At 41.5% G+C, this 13,061-nt stretch overlaps 1 long non-coding RNA gene across 1 annotated transcript in view; it reads left to right on the forward strand.

The window, feature by feature from the left end:
- Positions 1–10,596, forward strand: part of LOC119877134 — a 16,847-nt gene extending 6,251 nt beyond the window's left edge. Inside the window, exon 3 of the long non-coding RNA XR_005371897.1 lies at positions 10,273–10,596. This is a non-coding gene — a long non-coding RNA (uncharacterized LOC119877134). The remainder of the gene's footprint in view (positions 1–10,272) is intronic.
- The last annotated feature ends 2,465 nt before the right edge of the window (positions 10,597–13,061 follow it).

The following is a 13,061-nucleotide window of genomic DNA, read 5'->3' on the forward strand; positions in this document are numbered from 1 at the left end:
TTATACTCTCTAGCTCCATTTTCTTGCAAATGACAAAATTTTATTCCATTGTGTGTGTGTGTATATATATATATATATATATATATACACATATATATATATATATCACACCTTTATCTGTTCATCAATCAATGGACACTTGGGCTGCTTTCATTCTATCGTAATAATACTGCCATAAACATGAGAGTGCATGTATCCCTTTGAATTAGTGTTTCTGTATTCTTTGTGTAGATACCCAGTAGTGCAATTGCTGGATCATCGGGAAGTTCTATCTTTAACTTTTTGAGGAAATTCTAGACTTTTTTCCAGTCTGCATTCCTACTAGCAGTGCACAAGTGTAACTTTTTTCCATATCCCCACCAATTCCTTCTGTTTCCTGTGTTGTTGATTTTAGCTACTCTGATAGGTGTGAGGTGAAAATTCATTGTGGTTTTGAGTTGCATTTCCCTGATGATGAGTGATGTTAAGTAATTTTTTTCATGAGTCTATTGGACATCCGTATGTCTTCTTTGGAGAAATATCTGTTTATGGCTTCTGCCCATTTTTAAATAGGATTATTTGGTTTTGGGTATTGAGTTTTGTAAGTTTTTAAATGTATTTTGGATATTAACCTTTGTAAATATGTCATTTGCAAATATCTCCTCCTATTCTGTAGGTTGCTGTTTAGTTTTATTGATTGTTTCCTTTGCTGTACAGCTTTTCATTTTGATGTGATCCCAATAGTTTATTTTTCCTTTATTTCCCTTGCCTCAGGAAACACCTAGGAAAAAGTTGCTATGGCCAATGTCAAAGAGGTTATAGCCTATGTTCTCTTCTAGGATTTTATGGTTTTAGGTCTCCCATTTAGGTCTTTAATCCATTTTGCATTTATTTTTGTGTATGGCATAAGAAAGCAGTCTAGTTTCTTCTACATTATTCGGCCCATTTTTCCTAACACCATTTGTTGAAGAGACAGACTGTCTCTTTTTTCCCATTGGATATCTTTTCTGCTTTGTTGAAGATTAATTGACCATAGAGTTATGGATGTAGTCCTACCTGTTTTTTGCTTTTGAAAGAGGGACCTGGTTAAATACACTTGTGATATATCTACAACAATGTATAATATGCAGGTGTAAAAGTAAATGAAAATTTCTTCATATACTGATGTGAAAAATTGAATGAAAAAGGCAAAGTGAAGAATAGGAAACAAGTATATACTGTTACCTTTTGTACGATACAAAGGGAGAATAAAATATATTAAGTACTAGAAAAATTCCCAATAAATTATAAAACTAGTTAACTCTATAGAGGTGGGAGAGGGGAGTTCGGATGGAAGTATATATACACAGAGTGTACCTTTTTGAATTGATTTTTAAAAGCTATGTTAGTGTATTCTCAATTCAAAAATAAGATACATTCTTAAATGAATACATAAATGTACTAGGAAAAAAATTCAGATCATATCTGAATTTAAATATTCGCAGAGCTGCTTGGCATTTTAGCATTTGTATCATTAAACAAACTAATGTTTAAGAACTACATTTAGTTTTTGCTATTTAATTTTATTTAGCTTTGAATCTTTCAAGAAAAATGCCTCTTTGGGAATTCTTCATGTCTCACAAATCATCCTTGTGACTTATAGGAAGAACATCAACTTTGCCAGCTCAAAAGTTCATGAGGAGGAAAACTTTAAAATTATGTAAAGAACATATCCATGCTGAAACAACTTTGACCCAGATATAACAAAGAATATAGACTGTGAATAAAAGGAGAAAGTTTCAGAAAAAAAATGAGACATCCTAAACCCATTATGTTCTTACTAATCAAATTACAGAACAACAGACTTTATAAAAATATTTCAAGAATGTAGTTCCTTCGACTTTTTTTTTTTAAGATTTTATTTATTTATTCATGAGAGACACAGAGAGATAGAAGCAGAGACACAGGCAGAGGGAGAAGCAGGCTCCATGCAGGGAGCCTGATGTGGTACTTGATCCCGGATCTCCAGGATCGTGCCCTAGGCTGAAGGCAGCGCTAAACCCTTGAGCCACCCAGGCTGCCCTGACTTTTGAGATAAAACATTGAAACAGAAAGCGGACAAAATTATTGCTGTAGACTGCCAACTATTTTTTAGTGGTGGAGATGAAGGATTTTTGACATTTGATGATACAAATTTCCTTCTATAAAATATGTTACTAAAAACAATTTTTACAGTTAAAGTCTGCTGTATATATGAAGGCTAATGATATTATTAAATACGCTACTTCTGTATTCTGTACCTCAGACACTTGAATATGCAGAAGCCTTTTAAAAAATAAAATAGCATCATGGATTGTTGGCAATAAACAGAGTAGACCTTTTCCATATTCTCCACTCAAAGCACACTATGTGATATACATAAAACTTTGGAACTGTTTTGTCAAGTACTTATAAAAGATGTTTAAACAAGGTAAAATAGTTTTAACATTAAGAAGGCTGTTTAGGGATCCCTGGGTGGCGCAGCGGTTTGGCGTCTGCCTTTGGCCCAGGGCGCGATCCTGGAGACTCGGGATCGAATCCCACATCGGGCTCCCGGTGCATGGAGCCTGCTTCTCCCTCTGCCTATGTCTCTGCCTCTCTCTCTCTCTCTCTCTCTGTGACTATAATAAATAAATAAATAAATAAATAAATAAATAAATAAATAAATAAATAAATAAAAAAGAAGGCTGTTTGACCAAAAGAAAGCCTTGACATTTTATTTTGCAAATAACAATAGCAGCATAGGAGGTCTTGCTAACAGTCACAGCAGCTTGAAGATAAAGGAGTTAATCTGCTGGAAACTGCTGAAGAAGTAATCAACTTTAGTCTTCACTTCCATATGTGAAACTTGCTGTTGGAGTGGGATTTTACAAGTAAACAAGAGCGGGGAGGAGGCCGGAATAAACCATGTGATGATGGATTCACATTGTAGACATAAATATGAACTTGTTTAGAATAGACAAATCATTGTAGATAGTCTGCCCTCTGAAAGGATCAAGAAGCAGACACCCCAGTAGCAATGAGCATATGCAGTGCCCAGATCTTCGTTTCTCATACTATTCACCAATAAAAAGAACCAGGGCTTCTTGGGAAAATGGCTGATTCTAAAACTGGTGTAGGAAATAGTGTGGAACAACTTGTAGCGACCGACAGTGAAAAAGTGCTTATAAACACCTAAAATGAGTATGTCAGAGAGACACAGGAGGCAACTGAAAGTGCTCTTGGTGGCCAAAGCAAGACAAATTGAGCAGTAAAACCAAGTAGTATTAGATTGTAACCCAAAGTATAAAATAATTATACATGAGTCTTCATGTTATAAATAAATGATTAAATAAACAAGAATAAATGTAGGCGAATAGACAAATCTCCCATACAGAAGAACTCCAAACAACCTATGTAGATACCTCAAGGGAGTATTTATGCTCCATCTTATACTTCACCTCAAGATGGCAGAGCAACACTCCCCACTTAGGAGTGGGCTGGGCATGGTGAATTTCATCCAAATTGTATAGTACACAAAGGGGTAAAAACGTAACATAGAGGAGAAATGGACAAAAACTACCTCAGCCTGGAGATCAGGTCAACAACAGTGATGAATCATGTAGATAACATGTACCCTTGGTATGATGTGATAGGGATGTTACTTTACTCTGTGGTCTTCCTCTTCAAAACCCATAATCCTAGTCTAATCATAAGAAGGACATCAGACAAACCCAAATTGAGGACATTTAACCCAATATTTGGCTACTACTCCTCAAAAATGTCAAGGTTATCAAAAACAAGGACAGCCTGAGTAACTTTTATCATCAAAAAGACACTAAGAAGACATAGTGACTAAATGTAATATGATATCTTGGGTGGGATCCTGGAACAGTAAAAGAATATTAGGTAAAAACTAAGGGAATCTGAATACAGTGTTGACTTTAGGAAAGAGTAATAATTTGCTTATTAGCTGCGAGCAAATGTACCACACTAGGTGCAAAATATTGATAATAGGGGAAGCTGGAAACTGGATGTGGATCTTCACAGTTTTTCTGTAAATCTAAAACTATTCGGGATCCCTGGGTGGCGCAGCAGTTTGGCGCCTGCCTTTGGCCCAGGGCGCGATCCTGGAGACCCGGGATTGAATCCCACGTTGGGCTCCCGGTGCATGGAGCCTGCTTCTCCCTCTGCCTATGTCTCTGCCTCTCTCTCTCTCTCTCTCTCTCTCTCTGTGTGACTATCATAAATAAAATTAAAAAAAAATAAAAAAATAAAACTATTCTAAAAAAATGATGATCCACTTATTAACTCAAATTTTCTTTTAAAAAAGTTAACCTGAATTTAGGTAGATATGTTCTTATGTCTGCAGTTTACTTTAAAATGCATCCAAAAAGGGATGCCTGGGTGGCTCAGTCGGTTGAGTGTCTGGTTCTTGGTTTTGGCTCAGGTCATGATCTCAGAGTCATGAGACTGAGCTCAGTGTTAGGCTACAGGCTCAGTGGGGAGTCTGCTTGAGGTTCTTTCCCTCTGCCCCTGCCTCTACTCATGCTCACGTGTGCTCTCTCTTTCAAATAAATAAATAAATAAATAAATAAATAAATAAATAAATAAATAAATATTCGGCGTCCCCCTCCCCAGTTCCATCTAAAATAGCATTTTAATTTAACAATTCCATTTCAAAAGAAAATGCTCAGGAAAAAAGTCAACTAGGGGCACATGGGTCGCTCAGTGGATTAAGTGTTTTCCTTTGGCTCAGGTTATGATGGTCCTGGGATCGAGCCCCACATCTGGCTCTCTGCTTAGCAGGGAACCTGCTACTACTTCTCCCACTGCCTTTGCTCCCCCTGCTTGTGCTCTCTCCTTCTCTTCCAAATAAATAAATAAATAAAATGTTAAAAAAAAAAAGTAAAAAAAGAAATAAATGGAATTGTTTTCTTAGTTTTCTTTTTGGACTGTTTGTTGCTAGTATATAAAGATACAACTGATTTTTATGTATTGATCTTGTATCCATTCAGTTATTAGCTATAACATTTGTGTATATGTGTGCTCAAAGAAGAAATATAAATCCATTCATGAAACGATAGCGAGAGCACTGTGCATCAACAGAACTCTGCTCAGAGGAAAATTTATATTGCTAAATATTTTTAATTAGAAAGCAAAAAAGAGGGGGATCCCTGGGTGGCTCAGCGGTTTAGCACCTGCCTTCGGGGCAGGGCATGATCCTGGAGTCCCGGGATCGAGTCCCACATCGGGGTCCCTGCATGGAGCCTGCTTCTCCCTCTGCCTGTGTCTCTGCCTCTCTCTCTCTCGTGAATAAATAAATAAAATCTTTAAAAAGTAAAAATAAAAAAATAAAGCTTTAAAAAGAAAAGAAAGCAAAAAAGACAAAAAAAGAAATGGATCAAGGTTATCAAGTAACCTTATGTGTTAAGGATCTTTGCAAAAACTGGAAATCAATTTAGACAAAACTAAAAAAATATTTTTTTTTCATAGCCCTGAAAGAGAAAGCTAAAAAGTAGGTCCAAAAAGGGCAGAAACCCTAGGTGGCTCTGGGGTTGCTTTATCATCAAACAGGGTAACAACATCAGGTAACAGAAAGCAATGAATTAGTTACAGAATGAATCAGCTACAGCTGTTTTCGGCCTTATCATTTTGCTTAAGATTTAGTTGCTATGGAGAGACCATAAAATTAGCCTAGGTCAGATTTCATTTCTATTTTTAAGTCTGGAAAAGTTTTGTGCATCTTCAATGATGGCTACACCAAACCCATGGCCAACAGGGAATAGTTCCACAGGAACAGCTGGGGTATTTAATCAGAAGAAGGGGCAATGAGTGGATACAGAGTGGCAAAAATGAGTCATTCATTACACACCTTTGGCAGCTAGATTTTTTTTTTTAAGATTTTTTGTTTACTTGAGAGAGAGAGTATACACAGAGGGAGAAGGAGAAGCAGGCTCCTGGCTGAGCAGGGGATGATCTCAAGGCCGTGGGATCATGACCTGAGTCGAAGGCAGATGCTTAACTGACTGAGCCACCCAGGTGCCCCTAGAAACTAGTTTTTGTGAGGCTGTTCACTACAGCATTTGTCTATAGTACCAAAAATTATGAGTGCTTAATATTAACTGAACAGTTAAATAAAGTATAGCACATTTAAGATGGTCTATGATGCAGCCATTTCCATATGGAAGAATTAAATACAAAGTGTACAGAGTCTATGAGTTAAATTCAATTTTTTTTTAAATTCAGTTTTAAAAGTTTTATGTATGCATATAACCTGGCACCTGAAGAGAATGCCCAAAAATGTGATGTGTGTGAGTGTGTATATCTACATCCTAACACCTGAACTTGTGAATGTGACCTTATTTGGCAAGGAGACGTAAATTAGTGATCTTGAGATGAGATCATCTTAGATTATCCTCATGGGTCCTAAATCCAATGACCAATGTCCTTGTAAGAGGCAGAAGAGAAGACACAAACTGCAGAGAAGGCCACGGCCATGTGAAGACAGAGATAAAAGAAGCCACAGGCCAAGAAATGTCTAAAGCCACCAGAATCTGGAAGAGGCAAGAAATGAAACTCTTTCAGAGCCTTTGAAGCGAATATAGCCTTCCTGACACCTTGATTTTAGACTTTTGCTTGCCATAACTATGAGAGAATAAATTTCTGTTGTTTTAAGCCACCCAGTTTGTGGTCATTTGTTAACAGCAGCCTGAGGATATGCACACGCACGGATATGCACCCACACAAATAACAGTAAGCTCTCTATAGATAGATACATAGAGCCAATATATAAAATATATTTCCCCAAATTGCCGTATTTTCCTACAACCAAGCTCGTGTGTGTGTGTGTGTGTGTGTGTGTGTGGTTTTTTAAAAAAGATTTTATTTACTTATTCATGAGAGACACAAAGCGAGAGGCAGAGACAGAGGCAGAGCCGGATGGGGAACTCAGTCCTGGGACTCCAGGATCAGGCCCTGGGCAGAAGGCAGGCGCTAAACCTCTGAGCCACCCAGGCGTCCCAAGCTTATTGTTTTAAAATGTGGGTATAAGGAAGGCTAAATTTCACGTCAGGCACAATTTATTCTCACAGGCAGTTCCCCAGGGGAATGCGAGCTACTGTGACTCAGGAAACCCCTCTAGCCCCATCTCCCATTGACTTGCTACTTTGAATGCCCCGCTCTTCAGGGGTCTTTCCACTTCCTTCAGGTACAGAGGTCCCCTTCCCCTCCAATCTGCTGGGTTGCTTTACCCCACTTCACTTTTACAGAAGATCACATCCCTACCGATTTCCGCTAACCGAAGGAAATCTGAAGAGGATTTTTGCTTTTAGGAACTGGTTGGTGATCGCTTCTTTGCTTTATGCCATCTCGGTTTAGGAAAGGGATTGTAGGAGAGCACAAACCGTACTCTGGGAAAGCAGGGAAGCTATTCCCTTCCCCCACCCCATCCCTTTGCTTTGCTGTACCGCCTGGGTGGATTTGGGACCAGGTCACCGTCCTCCGCTGCCGCCTCTGTTCCGCCCGGGTCTGACCCCAGCACTCGCATCCCCCGACCCCCACTTGTCAGGGAAGGAGGAACCAGACAATTACAGAGAGGGCTTATTACCGCCTTCCGAGGGCTCCCAACACGCGTGGAGGGAAACATCCCTCACTCCCGTGTGAATTCTGCTGCCGTTCGTGGTGACTTTTCTATTCTGTAAGGGCTGAGGTGGGAATTAAAGTCATCAGTTTTTGTTGGTAGGGTGGGAGTGGGGGGAACGCCGGGCAGTGAAAGCACAGGCCACCTTATTTTTGCAAACCGAGCCACAGAAGGTGTTGTCCTCGGTATTCTCGCTGCCCAGTATCATCAGATCACACAACAAAGCAGGTGCCATCCAATCAGGAGGCTTCTGGAAAGAGGAGCTCTCTTGGGAGTCGCCGCAGGTGGAGGACCACCTGCAAGGGCACCACGAATCCCAGGTAGGGTTTACGACCGGCTGTCCAGCCGCCGCCAGGTGGCGCCAAAGCGCAGCCGAGAGCGGGCGGGGGTGGGGTGGGGTAGGGTGGGGTGGGATTCGTGTCCTGCAGCCTCAGGCTGGAGAAGCCCGGAGGCCTGAGGATTAGACGCTGCATGGGTCTCAGGATAAGGGGCCCTGCCCTCTGCCCTTTCCCCAACCTCCAGTTAGGGACGTGAGGTTAAAAAGTACGGATCCCTGGGTGGCGCAGCGGGCGCGATCCTGGAGACCCGGGATCGAATCCCACTTCGGGCTCCTGGTGCATGAAGCCTGCTTCTCCCTCTGCCTCTGCCTCTCTCTCTCTCTCTCTCTGTTTCTCTCATGAATAAATAAATATAATCCTTAAAAAAAAAAAAAAAAGATTGCATCAGAACTGGAGGACCTGAGGACGGCAAGGTCTCACAAAGGTGGCTGGGAGAGGGCCGGAGAATGGAAGTGGCTTTGGGGTTCCAAGCCTGGAAATGAGGAAAATGAGCCATGAAGCTAAGTCTGCATTAGCCCTGGCAGGGGACAGGCCTGGGGGGAGAAGACACCTCAAGGATGCCACAGTGAGCAGATGCCTACAGAGCCTTCAGATGACCTTCAGATGACCACAGTGAGCAGATGCCTACAGAGCCTTCAGATGACCTTCCCTTTATGCTGCAAAGTTTCCCTCTGGCTTAGATGCAACCTGCTGCGGGAAGGTGGGAAGGGGGAAACCCTCGTTGACCGGGGAAAATCCTGAAAAAACAGAAATGAGTTTGCCTGGAAGTGACTAATATTTGTAGGTGGTTGGTGGATTTTATTGTTTTAATGGCCATTAGGAGTAATAGATACTCAGAAAAGAGGACAAGTTTTGTAACAGAAAAATAAAGTTACATTTTGTTTTACCAGAGGGAGATCTTGGCCCATGAAATGCACATCAGCTACAAATATTCGTAAATATTGATTGCATATAAGAAACCCTCATAAATTCCCAAAGCAGAAATTGTACTGACTATATTCTGTAGCCACATTATAGCTAATAACTATGTTGAAGCAAGACAAGAAAACTCACCCACTTTAGAAATCATAAAAGGGAGGGAAGTTATCCTAAACAGTAGTAGAGGCATTGAGAAATCAAGATTAGAATACCAGAATCTTTAGAAAAAGAGTAAGAAAAAACAACTTATTAATGCTAAGGTATAGGGACAAAGCTGTGTTTCCAGATATAAACTCAGAGTTATATATGCTCTTGTTAGCTAAGACATAGAGAATTTAATCAACTGAATACTTCGAATTTTAGAAAAACAAAAAACCCTTAAGAGTAAAGAACTGCAGAATTAAATTAATTAGGAAAAAGAGTAAAGCTAGTTATTTTTAAAAAACTAGTAGACTTACACTAAGAGAAAATGCAAAATATACATCTCTTACTTACCTTGTCCTTCAGAAAGTACTGAGCAGAGAGCTCTACCTTTCCTCCAATTTGCCCACTGTGCACCCCCAAGGTGGGTCACAATACACCCTCCCTTGTAGGTTAGAGCCCACTGCCGCAAGATCTGACATAACTTTCAAAATCCTGATGTTCCCACACCTTTGTAACCAGGATGAAATTGGGAACTTCCTTTCTGAGGATGACAGCAGATTGATATGAGCCACTGACCAGTTGTAAAGCACTTATACCTGTGTGTGTGTGTGTTCAAGTGTAAGGGTGTGCATAGGTGCGTGTATACAAATATGGGTATACAAGTATGGGTGTGTTGTACAAGTGTAGGGGTGCGTGTACAGTGTGGTGTGGATATACAAGTGTGGGTATGGGTGTGTATAAGTGTGGGGGTGTGTGTACAAGTGTGGAGGTATGTTGTTTTCTTTCAATCCTTGAATTATGCTGAATTATTGAATCCAGATGGTCTTTTAGCGTCCAATCCCAAAACAGAAGTGTATTTTTTATGTGCTATACAACCACTGATAGACATGTATTATAAATCAAGGATTTCAATGAATTCAAATTGTGTACCTCAAAGGAACTACCAGAAAGGAACTACTTTGATTTTCTTGTTCACCTATATCAATTATCTGTAATAACAACTCCATATTCCAGGGACTCAGTGCCAAACAATCATTATCTCAGTTAACCTTTCACTATGTAGGACATGGTATTATCATTCCTATCAATAGATAGGGATCAGAAGGGTTAAAGTGATTTGCTCTGCATCACACACCTAACCCAATGCTGACCCTCAGTGAACATATTTTTTCCTTTGGTGAGAAAGTATTTTTTTCTCCATTCTTGTTGTATGCATATAAAAATAATATTTATGTCTGCCTTGGTCTTTTGCAGCTCTTCATGTGACCCAAATCAGGAGTCCCCCATATAACCAGAGCATGGGACACTGTGATGTGATATGACCTCTGTAAGGTGGCTGCGGAACCTGAAGGTTTTTTACTTGCATAAAGTCCAGACCCTTTCTTGCCCTGCAAGAATCTGCCCAGGTGGAAGATCTCCTTGTCTCTAATCTGGCCTCACAATCTGCATTTCATCATTCTGCTGCGCTGCTTCTCACAAGTGAGCAAACTTGGCACTGGCTTGCATTAAAACACTGTTGTTGCTAATACCCAAAGGTTTTTCTGTACTTGAATCCTATTCAAGATATAGAAAATAACTACCTTCCTTATACTGTTACAGAAACTTAGTTATTTTTTCATAAAGATTTGTTAATGCTATAAGGTTTTCCTGATTGGCCACTTCATCATTTCCCCCATTTTGGCATCTAATCTTAAGTAAAATCTATGGGCTCCCTAGACCTTGCTAAATCTGAGCATTGGGAGAGCATCCCAAAGGTGGGAAGACTAAAATTCCTAAAAGTGTCTTGGCATCACTAAGTTTTGCTAGACCTGGCTCTAACAGCCTACAATTATTATCATCAGTTTCTCTGAGCTCTGGCATAAGTTTGCTGTGATTTTTTTTGCCTTTTGTGTGTGTGTGTGTGTGTGTGTGTGTGTGTGTGTGTGTTCTGTGTTTTGTGGGCGCTTTGCTGGGAAGCAAAGAAGTTGCATTGAGGACTATTAGCCAGAACATCCTTTCAAAATGCACTGGGCTGAATCTTTGATAGTCCTGTGGGACAGTCAGATACTGAATTTGAAGATTCCTGGAGTTCACACTCGGGACAGTGGAAACCTTCCCTCTCTTTCCATCCCTCACTACCATGCTCACTTCTCACCCTCTTCAGGAAGGCAAGTGAGGTCTGGCTACATACAAGTGTCTGTGACTCTGGAAGGGACTTACAGAAGTGTAGCCCCTGGAGGAAAAAAAAAAACCAGAAGGGTTATCTGGACTGCTTCAAAAAATTCTGCCCTCTTCTCTCATGTTGTCATGGCTGAGGGTGAGTCTCCCTGTGGCTCCTTCTCTCCTGCTCTTACTGACCAGGGCTCCTTCGAGTCTGTGCTCCTGACCATGCTGTGCTACCACAGCCAGATGAAGCTCCCACCTCACAAAGATCCTTGTTGTCACTGCAGTTGCTCTCTCATGAGGTCTCAGACAGACATTTGGGAACATCTTCTCTTGCAGTGCGAGTTAGAGAGGGTATGCCCTGCCTCAGCATCCAGAGACCCCACTCTGAAGGTTGGGGACCACCACTATGGTGGCCTCTTCCCATTACCATCATCTCCCCCTAGCCAGGTGTCCCACTCCACCCTGACAAGCCTTTGGTGTTTTTCCCCTATGTGTTGGGCAATTGAGGGAAATGACTCCAAAGAGTTAACATTCTCTTAACAGACCCCTTATGCCTGAAGGATGAAGGGGAATGATGGTAAAGGGATGGGGATTGCAGCGGAGGAAGAACCCAGGGTAAGGAGGCTGGGTACAGGGTAAGGAGGACCCAAGGTGGCTGCAGTTGGGACAGTGAGAAGGGAGTGGTACAAGGTAAGGTAAGGGATTGAGAGTCTTTATCATGATAGCAATGAAGAGCCATTGAAGGCTTTGAAAGAGATTAGTGATATAATATGATCTGGGCTGTGAAACACATCTGTACAATGACTTGGAACAGGATAAGCATAGTCTTAACAGGGTATAGCTGTGGTCTGAGAGGTGATGGCAGCATGGGGGTATTGGCAATGGGCATGGAGAGAAGACCTATTTAGAATCTGGGAGCAAGGAATGAAAGGTGCATTTGCAACTCAAGGGTGAGGTCACACTCACCCTCCCATGCCCACTTACACCTCCATTCACACTTACACTCCACCTTCTCTTGCTTCTTAGTGTTTGGCAGAATGCATTGATGCCAACAAATGCCCACATCCCTACAGTTGTTTCTCTGTTAGTATCCTTGGAGGGAGAAAGTCTTCTCTGTCAGTCGTTTCAGAAGGAAAACTCAGACTCAGTAGCTTTGGGTTAGGAAATAAACATCGGATAGAAGAGCTGAGAAGAGGGAGATCCCAAGGGGTGAGTCATTGGAGCTCAACAAGTCTGTGACTTCATCTCACCAGGCCCTCCCTGAGAACTCTGGAGAAAGGCTAGCCAGCCACTCCCCTGTAGACCAAGCTCCCTGGGTCTTGATCCCTGGAGAAGAAGCTGTACCAGAGTGCCATGGTGACAGGGGTCATGTGAGAGATGTGGGCCCCCACCTCCATGCCCCGAGGACTCAGTGCTCCACAGGTGGAAAGAGGTTTGGGAGCAGGACCCCTGGGCTTTCCTGCAGGGCCTCTTAATTGCCTTGAAGACAGACATAGCTGAGGTGTGCTGTTTCTGACTTAGCCCTCCACAGAAGGCTGGCTGAGTGAAAGTGTAGGGGGAAAGAAAATACCAGAAGCCACAGAGGAAGAGCAGGGGCTGGGAGAGAGGGGTAACTGCTGTCCTCCAGACAGCAATCAAAACTAAGGAAATAATCAAATAAATGCCAGAATTGGGCCCATGGAAAGGACACAAGGAGCAACCTGAAGGAGCTCCCAAAGCTGGAACAATTTGAGCAATAAAGTAAGTGATTTGTATTGGATTATTACCCAAAACATGAAATAGAAATTTCATTTAACATAGGTAGACATTCCCTCTAGGAGGTGGAACTTAGTTCCCTTCCCACAGATAAGAATGGACTTCACTTAGTGGCTGGATTTCAAAGAACAGACTTTGGAAAG

The sequence above is a fragment of the Canis lupus genome, chromosome 17 (genome assembly GCF_011100685.1).
Source record: "Canis lupus familiaris isolate Mischka breed German Shepherd chromosome 17, alternate assembly UU_Cfam_GSD_1.0, whole genome shotgun sequence".
Lineage (NCBI taxonomy): Eukaryota > Metazoa > Chordata > Mammalia > Carnivora > Canidae > Canis > Canis lupus.